Source organism: Pristis pectinata, chromosome 10 (genome assembly GCF_009764475.1).
Source record: "Pristis pectinata isolate sPriPec2 chromosome 10, sPriPec2.1.pri, whole genome shotgun sequence".
NCBI classification, from domain to species: Eukaryota; Metazoa; Chordata; class Chondrichthyes; order Rhinopristiformes; family Pristidae; genus Pristis; species Pristis pectinata.
The window spans coordinates 6,995,064-7,012,171 of NC_067414.1; the positions used below are offsets into that span (position 1 = coordinate 6,995,064).

General features: G+C 43.6%; 1 protein-coding gene across 2 annotated transcripts in view; it reads left to right on the plus strand.

Annotated features, from left to right (window-relative positions):
• lrrc1 (leucine rich repeat containing 1) overlaps positions 1-17,108 on the plus strand; it is a 179,536-nt gene that overhangs the window by 29,715 nt on the left and 132,713 nt on the right. The gene's annotated exons all lie outside the window — the stretch shown is intronic.

The window sequence follows — 17,108 nt, forward strand, 5'->3', positions numbered from 1 at the left end:
ATGAACCTTGGACAAATGGGTCCCTTCTTTTGGGTTGACAGTCAATGGTACCCATTGATTCTCACGGCAGTAGAGAGGGAGTAAGAACTTCCTCTCCTCTCCCCTCTGTTCTTCATGTCCACCTCAGCACTATTGCTGTAAGCAGGAGCGTGCACTCTGCCCTGCTTTCTGAAGTCAATGACCAGCTCTCTTGCATTATTTTCCAGAGAACTATCTGAGCCCAAGTAGATCTTCCATTCTGAGTTTGTTTAATTCATCTTCTTTTTTCGTCTGCCTGTCTGTGAATGTCCACGTGGATAGGTGTTTGATGCTTGAGTTACATTGACTGGATTGACTCACTGCGTGGTCTCTTGTTTAGTCAGCGAATCGGTTTATTGTTGTCATATGTACCGAGACACATGCAGATTATTCCATGCGTAATGACATCAAGATAGTAAAAAGGAAAACAGAATGCATAATAAAGTGTTGCAATTATGGGACCATTCAATAGTCTTATAACAGCGGGATAGAAGCTGTCCTTAAGCCTGATGGCACGTGCTTTCAGGCTTTTGTATCTTCTGCCCGATGGGAGGGGAGTGAAGGGAGAATGTCTGGGGCGGGTGGGGTCTTTGAGTGTGCTGGCTGCTTTACCAAGGCAGTGAGAAGTATAGACAGAGTCCATGGAGGGGAGGCTGGTTTCCGGGACGCGCTGGGCTGTGTCCACAACTCTCTGCAGTTTCTTGCGGTCTTGGGCAGAGCAGTTGCTGTGCCAAGCTGTAATGCATTCGGATTGGATACTTTCTATGGTACATCTATAAAAATTGGTGAGGGTCAATGGGGATTTGCCAAATTTCCTTAACCTTCTGAGGAAGTAGAGGCACTGGTACACTACCTTGACCATGGCATCTGTGTGGTTGGACCAGGACAAGCTATTTGGTGATATTCACTCCTAAGAACTTGAAGCTCTCAACCATGTCCACCTCAGTGCTATTGCTCTAAGCAGGAGCACACACTCTGCCCTGCTTCCTGAAGTCAATGACCAGCTCTTTTGTTTTGCTGACATTAAGGGGAAAAGTTGTTGTCATGACACCACGTCACCAAGCGCTCTATCTCCTTCTTGTACTCCGACCCATCGTTATTTGAGATCTGCAAACTTGTAGATGGGGTTCGAGCAGAATGTGGCCACACAGTCGTATGTGGGATGTGAGGTGAATAAAAGAAATGGGATTAGTGTGAATGGGTGCTTGTTGGTCAGTACCATCTCGGTGGGCCGAAGGGCATGTTTCCATGCTGTTGGTGTCTATGACTGTAAGTAGTGTAGCTGTGACACTTTACTCTGTACTGTTATTGTTTTTACCCGCACTACCTCAGTGCACTCTGTACTGACTCAATGCATCTGCACTGTGTAATGAATTGACCTGTACGATGGGTATGCAAGACAAGTTTTTCACTGTACCTCGGTACAAGTGACAATAATAAACCAATACCAAGTAGCTGGCTATTTTCTGTGCAGGACTGAAACACTTTTATAATACTAGAAAATTGTTCAACATCTCTCTTCTATTCAAAGGAAGAGGGACTAGATGCAGTTAAATATGCTTAATGAAATCCAGAGCATGCCCAAACTATAACTGAATAATTTATAGTTTCACCACAAGTACTTCAGTATATGACATTGCTTAATGAATATCTCGCTGGATGGCAGCCAGTTATTGCGTCGCTGTATTTTAATAGAATGTATCAGGGTTAACTTTCTGTGGGGATGAGGTCTGACTGCCAGCAATATCATCTTATTTATTCTATCAGAATGGCAGGCACTTTCTCAGACGGGATCTTGAGTGGTTGTTAACATATGTTACTCATTTTCTAAATGTGCTAGAAATCATTTGGTGTCTGTTGCAGAAATATTTAATGAATGAGCCTTTTTTATTCTTTAATTTCTGGCTTAAACTTTGTAAACACCTGGCCACCAGTGGCTGGTTCATTCACAGGAAGAGGGAACAAGAGTTCTCTGGAAAGGTTAGTCGAGAAGGGCAGGAGAAGAGAGGAAAGGCTCGAATACTTGATTTCTTGTTCTGGTTATTAACTTTGTTCATCTCAAGAGGACATCTTCAAGAGGCGGTGCCTCAAGAAGGCAGCATCCATCATTAAGGGCCCTCGCCATCTGGGACATGCCCTCTTCTCGTTACTACCATCGGAGAGGACCCACACTCAATGATTCAGGAACAGCTTCTTCCCCTCCACCATCAGATTTCTGAACAGTCCATGGACCCATGAACACTACCTTGTTATTCCTCTTTTGCACTATTTATATATTTTTGTAACTTATAGTGATTTTTATGTCTTGCACTGTACTGCTGCTGCAAAATTTCACGTCTATGTCAGTGATAATAAACCTGATTCTGATTTTTGTTTATTAAAACATTCCTTCTAGGTCTTTTAAATTTTTGAACCACTGATATGCAAATAATTGCTTTGTATGAAGCATGATGGGTTTGTCTGAAAGAAAGTAACATTGAATGTGATGTGGCAGTGTGGACCATGAAAGACAAATGTATTGACTGCTTCAGAGAGCTGTACACTTGCATTGCCAAAAGGTGAAGCAATATTGCAAGGTCATTTTGCAAGGGTCTTTGTCATGGTTCATCCCCAGCAGCTGCGTAACAGGATTCTCTGATCTACGGGCTGTTCCCGGGGACACACACACAGACAGACATCAACTGCTGCTGGAAGGTCATCAACTCGGTGAAAGACGCCCTTTGGTCGGCCCGAAACTTGTTGGTCTCCCAGCACAGCGAGATGTCCGTAGGGGAACGCTGCCGACCGGCACATTCCAGGCTGCAGGAGTACGTGCTGAGGGACGCACTGAAGCTGGGTGCAGCCAACGCAAGGGCTCTGTGGGGAAGGACTACAGTTTATGGTTCTTCTGCCACAGGAGAGGGAGGGGCGGGGTCAGGCGAGAAAGCCCCTAAATATTGTAAATATGGGATTGGGGTAGCACCCCAGGGAGCCACACGTGTGGCATCAGTGCTGTTTTTATATAAAAAAGTAACACTAATGAATGATCTGTACAAGAATGTAAAGGCTTGCACTGTTTTATAATTGTATATAGTTTGTCTTTTATTATGAATAAAGTTTATTTTGATATTAAAAAAATATTGCAAGGTCATTTCTTCCACGTACAGTTGTGGCCTCAAAGAAACTAATTCGTTACCCTCCTTTTGAAGTTGACTCTCTTCCAGTTGGGACAAAGCATCTGGAAGGAGTTGTTGGCAATTTAGGGAAAATGAGCTGGAGTTGGATTAGTGTTAAAATAGGTGCTTGATAGCATGGACTCAGTGGGCTGTTTTTCCTGCTGTACATCTGTCTGACAGTTAAGGCCATTAAAATTGTAGGTAATTAAAGCTGTAAAATATTTTTCAATAATCTTAACACGTTTATTAATTTAAAAACATTAAACCGAGTGTTCCCCTTGGTTTCCCAATCCACAGGCCTCTGAGATCGAGAAGAACATTTTTTATTCCTTCCCCCCCCACCCCCACCCCCAGCCTAAATATTTGGGCTGAGGAGGCTACAGAATGGAGGGACTGGATCCTGAAGGGAGTTAACATAGAAATGAGAATTAAGCTGGTACCAGTGGGGATGCCAGTAGTTCCATATTGTATGGGACTGCTCTTATTTCAAATGGGGGAATACTTTTCTGTCTGAAATCGATGCAAGACCCGCTACTTTGCATATGATTTTAATGAGCCAAGCACCAATGAACTTTAGTTCAGGTCCTGGGCTTGCAGTCTCGTTTGGTGGAGAGAACCCACAGGATCACAGCAGGAGCCTTGGAACCGCTTCAAGAGGCGGTTCAAGCCCTGCTCACGGTAACTGGGCAGCACCAGAACCCAGTGGTCTTTTGGCGTGTGTCCTTAGTCCTGGGGGGGGGTAAATCAGGCATGTAGTGTGTTGCTACTACAGGATGAGAGAGAGAGGAGAAAGGAAGCTCTGAGCTATCAACAGTCCCAGTTGAGGGGAATTCCCTGCCCTTCATAATGTCAGGATGAGATGCCTGTTTTGCGTTAAATTCCCCCACCCACGAGGATCAAGTCCCAGATGAATGATTCCAGGAGAGTTTTCGTCCAAGAGTCACCTGAAAGATCCAAACCACAGGATTTTCTGGTCGGGCACTCCCGATTCCTCACTTTTACCTCTAAATTAATTGGAATGCAAGCAATTGAGAATAGCTTGATGGTAATTCAGGCAGTTACCAGAAGCAAAACTGACCCGAAACATTGACCACCTACTTTTCTCCACGGCTGCTGCCTGGCCTGCTGAGTTCCTCCAGCATCATCGTGTTTTTCATCTAGATTCCAGCATCTGCAGTCCTTTGTTTCTCTGCCTACAATCTGTAGCATTGGATGTCCCAAAATGGTTTACAAGCAATGAAGTGCTTTCGAAGTCATTGAAGGGCATGGGTTTAAGGTAAGAGGCTCAGAGATGGTCTGAGGAAGAACATTTTCACCCGGAGGGGGTTGGAGTTTGGATTTCTGTGCCTGAGGGGATGGTGGAGGCAGAGACTCAGAGGTGTCAAGATGAGCACTTGAATGACCAAGGTTATGGAACAAGTGCTGGTAAATGGGACTAGTATAGGTAAGTGCTTGATGGTGGACATGGATGTAATGAGCCGAAGAGCCTGTGCTGTATTGATTTAAATATGATTGAGGTATTTTCCAGCTGCCATGGATAGCCTGTGTCTTTGTTTAATTTCTGAGTCAAAAGTGAATGGGTCAGAGTTCAGCATTTTCTCAGTGCTGCTCTGGTTATGTTCTCGAGTCTCAGAAATGGGGTGAGCCCACGGCTTGCTGCCTGGGCTACAAATCCCCCACTGAGTGAAGGTGGATGGTGCAGGCTAGGATTTGGATGATAGCATTTTGGGTGTGAATGCGGAAGAAGGCATCCTATCCGGATGCATCACGGCTTGGTACGGCAACTGATCTGCCCGAGACAGCAAGAAACCACAGAGAGTTGTGAATGCAGCCCGGCGCGTCACGGAAACCAGCCTCCCCTCCGTGGACTTTTGTCTATACTTCTCGCTGCCTCGGGAAAGCAGGCAATGTCACCCCAGTCATTCTCTCTTCTCCCCCCTCCCATCGGGCAGAAGATACAAAAGCTTGAATGCACACACCAGGCTCAAGAACAGCTTCTATTCTGCTGTTAAAAGACTCTTGGACTGACCTCTCGTAAGCTTAAGATAGGGTATTTTTAGTAGTCACATGGACATCAAAACACACAGTGAAATGATCTTTTGCATAGAGTGTCACCACGCTTCCAGCACCAACATAGCATGCCCACAACTTCCTAACCCGTACGTCTTTGGAATGTGGGAGGAAACCGGAGCACCCGGAGGAAACCCACGCAGACACGGGGAGAATGTACAAACTCCTTACAGACAGCGGCTGGAATTGAACTCGGGTCACTGGCACCGTAATAACGTTACGCTAACCGCTACACTACCGTGCACACTTGATCTCTCAATCCACCTCGTCATGGCCATTGAACCTTATTGTCTGCCTGCATTGCACTTTCTCTGTAACTGTAACACTGTATTCTGTTTTTTTTTCCCCTTTTGTATGACCTCAGTGTATTTATGTGTGGTATGATCTGTCTGGATGGCACGCAAACAAAAGCTTTTCACTGTGCCTCGCTACATGTGCCAAGCACCTAAAATTGATGTGCTGAGCATTTTGGCAGAAGACAGTGTGTTGTCGTTACAGAAACTGGGAGTTTTGGTGGTGCAAATCTCACTGATGGAAATCTTCTGACGATGGAGCTCTCAAATCAGATGGGACCTTCAGGGCTGTAAGAAGGCTGCATTTGTAGAGTTGAATTGTCTTTGCTTATGAAGCACCTTGCAATATTCTGGTCAATTATTTTTTCAAGTGGAATAACTACTTTGCAAACTTCGCAGCCAGTATTTTGCACAGCAAGGTGCCCTGATTGATCCTGAGTCAAATGACTGTTTAAATGGGTAAATTGGTAGAGGTTTGGTCATCTTTATAGTATTGCACCTCTGACTCTCTGATAAGGTGCAAGATGCTTGTGAAATTGTTGCCTTGCCAGATGCTTGAAGGGTGCAAGTACTTTACATTTCATTCCTCCCTCTTGGTAGCTCATACCATTGTAAAAGATTGATGAGTTTGGGGGGGGCGGGGATGTTGTGTAGTCCCTTCAGTTGTATACTCCTGCCCAACTTCTCTGTTCATCTGCTCTTGGAGTGCACTGCTGTGCATTGACCTCCAGACAGTGTCCACTTCTGGGAAGCCTGTGCCCAGCCGCTGGGTGCAGCATGACCAGTTTGTTAGTTCACAGTCCTCCCTACGCGTGACCGACAGGTTTCACTCTGGATTACCTTGACGGCCAATGAGGCTTCGCCCCCTAATCTCACCACTGTCAAAATCTGTCATTTAAGTTGAATGTTTGTGATGTACACAAATGACCTGGATGAGTATGTTGATGGGTGGGTTAGTACGTTTGCAGATGATACCAAGATTGATGGAGTTGTGAATAGTGTAGAAGACTGGCAACGATGATTAGGGAACCCAGCATGGCTTTGTGCAGGGCAAGTCGTGTCTTACTAACCTGGTTGAGTTTTTTTGACAGGGTGACAAGAGAGATTGATGAAGGTAGAGCTGTGGATGTCATCTATATGGACTTCAGTAAGGCATTTGACAAGGTCCCACATAATAGGTTAATCAAGATTGTTCAGATGCATGGGGTCAGTGGAGAATTGGCTGTATGGATCCAGAACTGGCTTGCCCACAGAAGACAGAGGGTGTCGGTTGAAGGGACTCATTTGGGCTGGAGGCCTGTGAGTAGTGGTGTTCCACAGGGGTCTATGCTGGGACCTCTGCTGTTTGTGATGTACATAAATGACCTGGATGAGTATGTTGATAGATGGGTTAGAAAGTTTGCAGTTGATACCAAGGTTGGTTATCCTCAGACCAAGCAAGAGAATTAAAATGGTGTATTTTAAACCAGAGAGTGCTTTAGCCAGGATGGTGGAGATAGGATTTTCAGGGCAAATGAGTACAGTAAGCAAATACTGCTGCATTGAATTTCAATATTTTGGTCTTTGAAATGGCCTTAATTCAAGTGAAAGCTAATCTGATAATAAGTGCACACACACCCTTGGAAAAACACACTTTCCAAGGGTTTTCTTAAAGGAGTGCAATGTAGTTTACCCTTTCACCCATAATATGCTTCCTGTTATGATTAGCAGCTTCACTGAAGTAGCCTCTGGTTTCAGTCTGCCTTTTGCGTTGAGTCAGAGTTAATGTCTGCTTGTTATCCAGAGCAGGTTTTGTTATCTTCGTTGGTTCGGTGTGGAACGTGCTGGGTGAGCTTACTTCTGGTTCAGTCTGCAAAATAATACGTTAATTAGTAAAGGAGTAGTGAAAAAAAACGTAGGTCGTCCAGTACCCAACTTGAACAAGTAGCACTGCAAGATTGTATGGGATGGTAATTGGTTCCCATGCAGTGAATCAGACACAAATGTTTGGACAATGAGGGAATATTCCTGTTTTCCTAATTTGGCACATTTGTTAGCACACAGTCCACTGACATAAAGAAGTTATTGTGTCCTTCATAGCTTTGAAAATAAATAACAAAATAACCTTCAAAGAAACTTACGAAAGGTGAAAGTTTGAAGATTTTTTTGCATTTCGGTGACGATTCCAGTTTTAACCAGGTTTTTATGTGAAAAACACACGTATTTATGTATAAGGAGCCTTCACAACAAAGCTGGTTCAGACTACAGCCAACGAACTGAACCAAACGATTTTTGTTTTTGGGTGGGGAAGAGGGATGAGAGCATTTGGATTGATTTTTCTGCTAATTGCATCAACAATACAACAAGTGTGAAGGGAAAATGATGGTTTGAGGCTGCGGCACATTTAACTGTTTCTTGGGTTTGCGATCTGATTGGGAAGCTCTTGCACACTTTCAATATGAACTCCTAAGTATTGACATACCAGTCTTTTTTTTTCCCCTAAGATTTTTTAAAAAATCTGATCTGGCTAACATGGATTGAAATGTTTTGTATTATTTTGTAAAAGCAAAGCAGATTATCCACAGCTGGATTCTACAAAATTGGGGTGTGTGCTCTAATATCAATGTGCACTGTTGCCCTGATCATGCTGATGTCTGCTGCACTATTAACCTCGCCTTAACTTTAAGGGGCAAGGTTATCAGAATTGAACTTAAAAGGCAATGAAATGCACAGTTGATGCAGAATTAACCCTCACTAGATTTTCGTTTTGCTCTTTTTCTTCTTGTTATCCCACCCAAAAAAAAAATTTGGATGAATTTGGATGAATTAAAGATGTATTACAGCGCCAGCGATCGGGATTCGATTCCCGTCGCTGTCTGTAAGGAGTGTGTGGGTTTCCTCCGGGTGTTTCGGTTTCTTCCCACATTCTAAAGACGTACGGGTAGGTTAATTTGAGGGTTTAAAATGGGCGGCGCGGACTCGTTGGGCCAGAAGGGCCTGTTACCACACTGTAAATAAAATTTTAAAAAAAATTTAAATTTAAAAATTTAGAACATGAAAATTTGTAGAATAGGAGGAGATATTTGACCCATTACATCCATGTTAACCAGAAAAAGGAGCTGTTTAGGCTATTCCCATTTTCCAGCTCTTGATCCATAACCGTATAGGTTATGGTTCCTCAAGTGTCCATCCGGGTACAGTAAAACTCTGATAATCTAGCTCATTTGGGACTTTGGTGCTGGATTGGCAGATTTTCCACATTGTTCGATGTTATTCCCAACATTGGATTATTCCCAATATTAATACCCCAACATACTTTGTTTTTTTTAGATGCTGTACGGTATTAGAATTTTCCAGTGAACTGGAAGCATGTGTGGGAACTGGGACCGGCGTGGATCTCGCCTTAATTTTTAGGGGTGAAGTTATCAGAATTGAATTTAAAAGGCAATGAAATGCACGGTTGATGCAGAATTAACCCTCATTAGATTTTCGTTTTGCTCTTTTTCTTCTTGTTACCCCAAAAAAAAATTGGATGAATTAAAGTGGAACATGAAAATTTGTAGAATAGGTTTTGCTCTTTTCCTCCCAAACGTCACCTGGTGAGCCAGGTTTCTGAAGCATTGGGATTTCTGTGTAGTTGGATAGCAGATTATCAAAGTTTTACTGTAGACTCAGCTAGCTCCATCACGGGCACAACCCTCCCCACTGTTGAGGACACCTTCAAGAGGGGGTGCCTCAAGGAGGCGGCATCCATCACTAAGGACCCTTACCATCTGGGACATGCCCTCTTCTCCTTACTACCATCAGGGAGGAGGTACAGGAGCCTGAAGACCCACATTCAACGATTCAGAAACAGCTTCTTCCCCTTCTCCATCAGATTTCTGAACGGTCCATAAGCCCATGAACACTACCTCGTTATTCCTTTTCTTTGCACTAGAACAGGCCCTTCGGCCCACAATGTTGTGCCGACATAGCTAATCCCTCCTACCTGCAGAAATCCCATATCCCTCTATTTTCCTCTCATTCATGTGCCCATCCAAGCCCCTCTTAAAAGCCCCCAGTGAATTTGCCTCCACCACCCTATCAGGCAACGCATTCCAGGCATCCACCACTCTCTGAGTAAAAAACGTACACTTCACGTCTGTTCTGATCCTACCCCCTCTCACCTTAAATGCATGCCCTCTGGTATTGGATCGCTCAATCATGGGAAAAAGATATTGCTTGTCCAACCTATCTATGCCCCTCATCATTTTATACACTTCCAACAGATCACCCCTCAGCCTCCGCTGCTTCAGAGAAAAGAGCCCAAGTTTGTCCAGCCTCTCCTGATAGCACATGTCCTCTCTTTATTTATTTTTATAACTTATGGTAATTTTATGTCTTTGCACAGTACTGCTGCCGCAAAACAACACATTTCATGTCATATGTCAATGATAATAAATCTGATTCTGACTTGTTAAATGTGGTGAGACCACCACTGCTCTCAAGCAGCGCATCAGGCACTGCTGCAGATCTGTGTGTGAATTATGCTCCTTGGGACATGCCCATTCATTCTGAGAATTAGCCAGCAGATGTAAACGTCTGTTATCGACCTTGTTGCTAATGAAAGTGGACTCCTGTCTGTCACCCTTTCCAGCTTTCTCATAAATTTATACCCCTGGATTAAATCTCCCCTGATTGATTGGTCCATGTAAGCCACCTGCTACCATAATCTGTTCCCCTCTTCCTCAGCTTAATTGCTGATTATTTATTCCATATTTGCCTACTATTTGGGTAAAATCATTTTCTGAATGTTGTCATGATAAATTGTTTTATTATTGTCATATGTACTGATGTACAGTGGAAAAACTGCTTTGCATGCCATCCGCACAGATCATTTCATGATTGTATGGGCTACACATACATCCGCTAAGGCCTACAGGTGACAATGATGTTGTCTGCATTAATCTTCTTTATTTTAAAAACATCATTAGTCAAGGTATTGAGTTGAAGAGCGATGAGGTGATGTTGCAGCTCTATGGAACTCTGGTCAGACCACACTTGGAGTATTGTGTTCAGTTCTGGTCATCTCATTATAGGAAGGATGTGGAAGCTTTAGAGAGGGTGAAGAGGAGATTTACCAGGATGCTGCCTGGATTGGAGAACATGTCTGATGAGGATAGGTTGAGTGAGCTAGGGCTTTTTTCTTTGGAGAGAAGGAGGATGAGAGGTGACTTGATAGAGGTGCACAAGATAATAAGAGGCATAGATCGAGTGGACAGTCGGAGACTTTTTCCCAGGGTGACAGTGGTTAACATGAGGGGACATAACTTTAAGGTGATTGGTGGAAGGTGTAGGGGTATGTTTTGTTACACAGAGAGTGGTGGGTATGTGGAACACACTGCCAGCAGAGGTTGTGGGGGCAGATACATTAGGAACATTTAAAAGATTCTTAGATTGACACATGAATGATAGAGAAATGGAGGGCTATGTGGGAGGGAAGGGTTAGATAGATCTTAGAGCCAGATAAAATGTCAGCACAACGTTGTGGGCTGAAGGGCCTGTAATGTTCTATGTTCAAATCGTTAACTGTCCATTTCCCTCCACAGATGCTGCCTGACCCACTGAGTTCCTCCAGCATCTTGTGTGTTGCTCCAGTAGTGTCTTAATCTTGAGTTCTAATAAAACTTGTATTATTTTAATTACAGTACATTATTAAAAATGTATTAAATTATAAGTGAAACAATCATGCCGATTGCTAAATCTGTTGCCAGCTCTTGTGGCTTTGTTTATCTATTGTGTTACAGATAAACGTTGGGATGGCATCTGGGCTGTGTAATTTTGCCTGAACTGTTGACAAAGAGATTTAAATTTTAATGAGAGGTTGTATTCCTTTGGGAATATTGAATCATGTGATGATATTGAGCAATAAACAAGTTGCTGGAGGGAGTCAGTGGGTCCAGCAGCATCTGTGGAGAGAAAGGAGTTGTCAGACCCTGCAGCAGGATTGAGATTGGAGAGGGAGCATAGCCAGTATAAAGTGATGAGACGGGGCTAGGTGGTAATGATGATCTTGAGGTGGCAGGTGATAATCAGAATCAGGTTTATTATCACTGTCTTATATGATGTGAAGTGTGTTGTTTTGTGGCAGCAGTGCAGTGTAAAATTACTATAGTGCAAAAAGAAATGAATAACGAGGTAGTGTTCATGGGTTCATGGACCGTTCCGAAATCTGATGGCGGAGGGGAAGAAACTGTTCCGGAATCGTTGAGTGTGGGTCTTCAGGCTCCTGTACCTCCTCCCCGATTGTAGTGATGAGAAGAGGGCATGTCCCAGATGCTGAGGGTCCTTAGTGATGGATGCTGCCTTCTTGAGGCACCGCCTCTTGAAGATGAACGATGATGCTGAGTGGGTTATTGGAAAATAAATGATATTCTCAGGTGGGGCATCCAGGACAGAGGGCTCAGCCTTGGGATTGGGGCTGAGCCTTTGATGGGCCAGTGTGCATCTCTTCAGACAGCGAGAGGTGGGAAACTGAAATTTTTTCCTTTGCACACCCCCAAAAAAAAACAGTTGTGGTTGCATGCATTCCAACTCTCAAAACTGGGGTGGAAAGTACCGTTATGAGGAATAACAATGTGGAGCAGAATCGATGGTCCAAATGTCTTAATTCTGCTCCGATGTCCATGTCTTATGGAATGGGTTACAGAGTCTACAGCACAGAAACAGGCCATTCGCCCCATCTAGTCCATGCTGACCTGGTCTTCTGCCTAGTCCCATCTGGGCCATATCCCTCCAAACCCCTCCCATTCGTGCACCTATCCAAACCTCTCTTAACTGTTACAATTGAACCCGCATCCACCACTTCCGCTGGCAACTCGTTCCACACTCGCACCGCCCTCCAAGATTCACCTCAGATTCCCCTTAAATATTTCATTGTTTAAAGAGCCAGGGCACAAGTGAAATACAGATTGGACGTGATTCTAATGAATGACTTGAGTAGCTGTATCGCTGAGCTTGCTCCCTTGCAAAAGAGTTTACCGCTGTCTGGTAAGGGAAATGGCTTAACATTTTCAGTTAACCAATGACGAATGCCATTCAGATGATCCAAAAAAAACCCCGCAAATTCTTTCAGCATGCAGTATAATTATAGAGCGTACTGAAGAGTTATGTTTATTTGGAGCGATGTCATATTTCACCAGCATGTGCGTGGTCTGTGGTTATATTAGGATGGGGACACAACTTTGTTTTGAGGACAATCCAGATGACTTCAGAAGGCCACTCGCGTGATACGCATTTTAGCTTAACCACACGCAGACAGTCGCTAATAATTTTAGTCCCATGCATGAATACACTAATGCTAGAATTTAATGAGAGTCTGGTTTCTGTTTGCGTTACTGCCAGTTGACAACAAGCCAGTAGTGTTTTCCTGATTTAAATTGCAGGGAATTGTGACTTGTGGTGTGTGTTTGACAGCATAAGCTGCTTGTAATCATCTTTAATTGTTGTCAGTCCGGGGATGAAAAATGGGACTTTAGTCCATTGGATTTTAGAGTCATACAGCACGGAAACAGGCCCTTCGGCCCAACTGGTCCATGCTGACCAGGATTCCCATCTAAGCTCGTCCGATTTGGTCCATATCCCTCTAAACCTTTCCTATCCATGTACCTTTTAAATGTTGTGAATGTACCTGCCTCAACCACTTCCTCTGGCAGCTTGTTCCTTATACTGACCACCCTCTGGGTGAAAAAGTTGCCCCTCGGGTTCCGATTAAATCTCTCCCCTCTCACCTTAAACCTAAGCCCTTGAGTTCTTGATTCCCCAACCCTGGGAAAAAGACTGTGTGCATTCGCCCTTCATAATTTTATGCACCTCTATTGGATCACCTCTCATTCTCCTACGCTTCAATGGGGGGAAAAAAAAAGTCCCAACCTGCTCAACCTCTCTCCATAACTCAGTCCCTCAAGTCCTGGCAACATCCTTGTAAATCTCCTCTGCGCTCTTTCTAGCTTTAATGGCATCTTTCCTGTCACAGGCTGACCAAAACGGAGCACAATATTCCAAATGTGGCCTCACTGATGCCTTGTACAACTGCAATGGATGAAGTCTGTGAAGCGATAACAGGAACTGAGATAAAGCAGAAGGTTTTGGATGGGATGTGTGAGTGCAGCAATGCAATTACAGGAAATCAATAAATGGCCTGTTTAAAAAAAACTCTTGATTGTCTCTCCAGTTTGGGTTGGAAAGCATTTATGAATTAAAAGCGAGACATATGTGGGCCTGGAAATTTCAGCTGTAATGGTTACAAAACTGGCATTGCATTGTCACACTGATTGTGACCTCCAGCATTTACACAGACACAAGTAAATGCTGAGATCCAGACATTGCTCTGTGATACCCTGCTCCTTCAACGGAGAACACGTTCCAGTCTTTGCTGAGGCAGACTATAGAATGGGTGAACTGGTGGAAACGTCCACTTCCATGCACTATTATAAAACATAGAACACTACAGCACAGTGCAGGCCCTTCAGCCCACAATATTGTGCCGACATTTTACCCTGCTCTAAGATCTATCTAACCCTTCCCTCCCACATAAGCCCTCCATTTCTCTATCATTCATGTGTCTATCTAAGAGTTTCTTAAATGTCCCCAATGTATCTGCCCCCACAACCTCTGCTGGCAGTGCGTTCCACGCACCCACCACTGTGTGTGTGTGTGTGTGTGTGTGCGTGTGTGTGAAAAAAAAATGTGCCTCTGACATTCCCCCGCCCCGATACCTTCCTCCAATCACCTTAAAATTATGCCCCCTCGTATTAGCCATTGTCGCCCTGGGGAAAAGTCTCCTGACTGTCCACTTGACCCATGCCTCTTATCATCTAGTACACCTCTATCACTTACACTAAAAACAACTGAAAATATAACCGCTCATGGAATAAACTTTGATTAACCTATTCCTGTACAACTTGTCTCACCCTGAAAGACTGATTGTTATGCACTTGAGGTACCTGTACAGGCTATTCCTGGATGACAAAGTTTCTGTTTTAACAGAAGTCCATAAAAGCATCTCTTCCATGGACTCTATCTACACTTCTCGCTGCCTCGGTAAAGCAGCCAGCATAATCAAAGACCCCACCCACCCCAGACATTCTCTCCTCTTCTCCCCTCCCATCGGGCAGAAGATAGAAAAGCCTGAAAGCACGTACCACCAGGCTCAAGGACAGCTTCTATCCCGCTGTTATAAGGCTATTGAAGGGTTCCCTAGTAGGAAAAGATGGACTCTTGACCTCACGATCTACCTCATTATGGCCTTGCACCTTATTGTGTGCCTGCACTGCACTTTCTCTGTAACTGTAACACTGTATTCTGCGTTCTGTTATTGTTTTCCCTTGTACTACCTCAATGTACTGATGTGATATAAGGAGAGGTTGGCCAGGCTAGGTTCCTTGGAACGTAGGAGAATGAGGGAAATGTTAAATTATGAGAGGCATAGATAAGGTGGACAGTAACAGTCTTTTCCCCAGGGTAGGGCAGTCCAAAACTAGGGGGCAGAGGTTTAGGGTGAGAGGTAAAAGATTTAATAGGGTGTGTGGGGCAACTTTTTCACGCAGAGCGTGGTCAGTATATGGAACGAGCTGCCAGAGGAAGTAGTTGAGGCAGGTACAATAGTATCATTTAAGGAGCACTTGGATAGGTACGTGGAAGGGCGGGGCTTGGAGGGACATGGGCCGAACGCAGGAAATTGGGACTAGCTGGGTGGGCACCGTGGTCGGCATGGACTGGTTGGGCCGAAGTGCTTGTATCTGTGCTGGGTTGCTCTGTGACTGTGATGAAATGGTCTGGATGGATGGCATGCAAAACTAAGTTTCTCACTGTAACTCAGTACATGTGACAATAATAAACCAATTTACCAAGTGGATTTTGTCTGTAAGTTGGAAAATACACAATCACTCAGTTTTGGTAACTTCACCTCCACTGTATTGTATTGAATGGCCTCAAAAGCACATAAAACTGATAAGAAAAAGCAATTACTAAAAGTGGGGAACGAGAGGAAATGTTGTTCGAAGGAACAAACGTGTGTATGTACATTGGCCTTTTGAATTTAATATTATTATGGGAGTTTGCACGTATGTAGGGTTAAGTCTATAAGTTGGGTGTTTGTAACCCTGGGGCAGCCTGTATACAGCTTCAAAATTGCGTGGATTTTAAAATAACTTTTTTCTTGTATTTCATTTGGTACCTTAATCTATGAGCATGTACCAATTTTTATATTTTGGTCTACCAGAAATTTAAAGTGTCACAAAAATTCGGAATTTTAACTTCTAATTTGCGCTCTGAGAAATCGTTAAATCTAATTGGTTGTTCAGCCAGTTTGAAGCCAATGCTGTTTATGTAGCCAGCACCTGACATCAGAAAAGGGGAAATCTATTTCTCACAGCTTTTTGAAGTTTTAATGCCAGGTCAAAAAGTGTTTAAGCTGATATAGATCCCTTTTCAATAATATTTGAATTTAGAAGAGCCGAGTGGATGACATAATAATGCTCTTTGTTTACCAAGAGATGTCAGTCCAGCTTTTTTCTTCTGAAATTTATTTCTAGTTTGTTTTGTTTTATTACTTATAATTTTTTTTCCAATTTGGGTTTTTTATATAATAAATCTTTTTCTTTCTCGTTTTGACTTTTTTGTAATATATTCGTTTACTAAGAAACCGTGGGGCTTAGAATATATCTTTTTTATTCTTTATGACTATATATGTCACGATTGTCCTCCTGATCTCTTTGTATTACGTGTATAATTACCGATGTTATATGTATTATTCTGTATTAATTTGAAAACTAATAAAAAGATTGAAAAAGAAAAAGTGTTTAAGAGTTAATTATTTTACCAATGTAGACAAAGTTGCAATTCCCTGAATTGGAAATGCCATTGAGCAGATCTACACTGACAAATATACAAACTCAGCAGTGGTAATGTGATGCTCAAGCAATTGGGCTACCCATCCTGACACCAGTGATTATGCAGAGATGTACTCAGCTACCCCTGCATAAATCCTGGTATTCACCACCCAAGCAGTTGTCAGCATCTTCTGTCTTGCTGCAACTGGCTGCAGCTTCTCCTCCGCAGACCCAGTGGGCTCCTTGTGGAGTTCAACAGGGCCATAACTTCTTCCAGGGGTTTCATAACTCTCCATCGGGGAGGTCTGTGTGCCCACGCTGAGCCTGCATCAGGATAAACCTGGTGTGAGTGCACAGTCACATTCAGGTGAAAGGGAGACGTGAGCTGCTGGGAAATCTGAATCAGGTTTATTATCACTGACATGTGTTGTCAAATTTGTTGTTTTGCAGCAACAGTACAGTGCAAGGCATAGCAAGTACTATAAGTTACAAAAATAAATAAATAGTGCAAAAGAGGAATAGAGGTAGCGTTCATGGACCATTCAGAAATCTGATGGTGGAGGGGAAGAAGCTGTTCCTGACTGGTTGAGTGTGGGTCTTCAGGCTCCTGTACCTCCTCCCTGATGGTGGTAACGCAAAGAGGGCTTGTCCCGGATGGTGAGGGTCCTTAGTGATGGATGCTGCCTTCTTGAGGCACCACCTCTTGAAGATGCCCTCGATGG